The 2,426-nt window shown below is 45.2% G+C and overlaps 1 long non-coding RNA gene across 2 annotated transcripts in view; it reads left to right on the plus strand.

Moving 5' to 3' along the window:
- Positions 1-2,084: 2,084 nt before the first annotated feature.
- Positions 2,085-2,426, plus strand: part of LOC129829342 (uncharacterized) — a 6,287-nt gene continuing 5,945 nt past the window's right edge. The window contains exon 1 of one of the 2 annotated variants that reach the window (XR_008755374.1): positions 2,085-2,284. This is a non-coding gene — a long non-coding RNA (uncharacterized LOC129829342). Of the gene's footprint in view, positions 2,388-2,426 lie in introns of both variants that reach the window. The other variant, XR_008755373.1, reaches the window with a different exon arrangement.

Raw genomic sequence — 2,426 nt, forward strand, 5'->3', positions numbered from 1 at the left:
AGGGAGGTAGATGACAAAGCTATGTGTCATCTTGGTGGCATTCCTAAGTCTGTGTCTAAAATGTCTACTCTGTTTCCTTGTGAAATGTTTGTTTACAGCCCACATGAAAATCGAGGGTTGGGAGTTACCACAAGGTAAAGGCTTTCCATGTAACACCTCCCACCGTCGAATCCCACACGTTCTGTAAACAAACAAGCGGAGAGCTAGAGAGAGGAGTCGGAAGCAGGGAATTCCAATACACAGCACAGTAACACATTTCTGTTGTCTATGTATAATGGATCAATAAAGATGACACATTTCTGTTGTCTATGTATAATGGATCAATAAAGATGACACATTTCTGTTGTCTATGTATAATGGATCAATAAAGATTACACATTTCTGTTGTCTATGTATAATTGATCAATAAAGATGACATTGTATTAAAAACCTCCTCCAGTGATTTTTTTTATACTTTTCCTGTTGAAAAGCGATATCCCAAGTATAAATACAGTAAAGTAAACACACTAAAGAGCCTCCACCATAGAGAGCAAAAAAGGAAATGGGGATGGGGGTCACCTGGCAAGCACCCTTTCCTGGTTGTTAGGCTGGCGACTACCCTTCCTGGTTGTTAGGCTGGTGAGTACCCCTTCCTGGTTGTTAGGCTGGTGAGTACCCCTTCCTGGATGTAAGGCTGACGACTACCCTTCCTGGTTGTTAGGCTGGTGAGTACCCCTTCCTGGATGTAAGGCTGGTGACTACCCTTCCTGGTTGTAAGGCTGGTGAGTACCCTTCCTGGATGTTAGGCTGGTGAGTACCCGTTCCTGGTTGTAAGGCTGGTGAGTACCCCTTCCTGGTTGTTAGGCTGGTGAGTACCCCTTCCTGGTTGTTAGGCTGGTGAGTACCCCTTCCTGGTTGTAAGGCTGGTGAGTACCCCTTCCTGGATGTAAGGCTGGTGAGTACCCCTTCCTGGTTGTTAGGCTGGTGAGTACCCCCTCCTGGATGTAAGGCTGGTGACTACCCTTCCTGGTTGTAAGGCTGGTGAGTACCCCTTCCTGGATGTAAGGCTGGTGACTACCCTTCCTGGTTGTAAGGCTGGTGAGTACCCCCTCCTGGATGTAACGCTGGTGAGTACCCCTTCCTGGATGTAAGGCTGGTGAGTACCCCCTCCTGGATGTAACGCTGGTGAGTACCCCTTCCTGGATGTAAGGCTGGTGACTACCCTTCCTGGTTGTAAGGCTGGTGAGTACCCCTTCCTGGATGTAAGGCTGGTGAGTACCCTTCCTGGTTGTTAGGCTGGCGACTACCCTTCCTGGTTGTTAGGCTGGTGAGTACCCCTTCCTGGATGTAAGGCTGGTGACTACCCTTCCTGGTTGTAAGGCTGGTGAGTACCCCTTCCTGGTTGTAAGGCTTGTGAGTACCCCTTCCTGGTTGTAAGGCTGGTGAGTACCCCTTCCTGGTTGTAAGGCTGGTGAGTACCCCTTCCTGGATGTAAGGCTGGTGAGTACCCCTTCCTGGTTGTTAGGCTGGTGAGTACCCCTTCCTGGATGTAAGGCTGGTGAGTACCCCTTCCTGGATGTAAGGCTGGTGAGTACCCCTTCCTGGTTGTTAGGCTGGTGAGTACCCCTTCCTGGTTGTTAGGCTGGTGAGTACCCCTTCCTGGTTGTTAGGCTGGTGAGTACCCCTTCCTGGATGTAAGGCTGGTGAGCAAATGAGGACAACAAACGCAAAAGTAGTTTGTAGTCTAACAAAAGTAGTCTAACATTATTTTTTTTTATCTACCAAGGTGACATTGTCTGCTGAATCCCATTTCTCCCTCAAAACAGTCAGAATTTATCTTAGCTAAAACAATACATCTGTCTAATGTTTAAGGTTATTTTTTTTGCTGAGGAAGTGTTAGTCACCTCATTTTTAATATACAGTAACTAAGGATTATTGTCCTTCAATTATCAATATTCATATAATTATCAATATTCATATAATTTTCAATATTTATCAATATTTATATAATATATAATATTTCTGAAGTTTGGCTATGGGCACGAAAGCTACTATACATTTGTCCAACATCAGCGTGCTAGCTGAGCCAGTCACTGAAACGATGCTGCTAAACAACCAGCTATCTACTTAGTGCTTCACACACAATGTTGAATCTTCCAGCAAAAGTTAGCTAGCAAGTTACTGTAGCTAGTAGAGCTAATGCTAATGCATTATGATGAGTTTACGTGAAACAGCTGTTCTGACGAAAGTCATTGCAGTTGCCTCCTGAGTCAGCTGCTGTGCTCAGCTGACCCAACGATACAAAGTAAGCCGACATTTAGCGATCGCAGAGAAACATGCTAATCTAGGGACTGATTTCTGATAACAGTCCCATCTTAATTGTGGGGCTGCATGTCTACAACTAAAGGGTAATTTAAAAAGACCAAGCATACGTTTTATGTTAGTAA

Source organism: Salvelinus fontinalis, chromosome 31, assembly GCF_029448725.1.
Source record: "Salvelinus fontinalis isolate EN_2023a chromosome 31, ASM2944872v1, whole genome shotgun sequence".
In the NCBI taxonomy this organism is placed as follows: Eukaryota; Metazoa; Chordata; class Actinopteri; order Salmoniformes; family Salmonidae; genus Salvelinus; species Salvelinus fontinalis.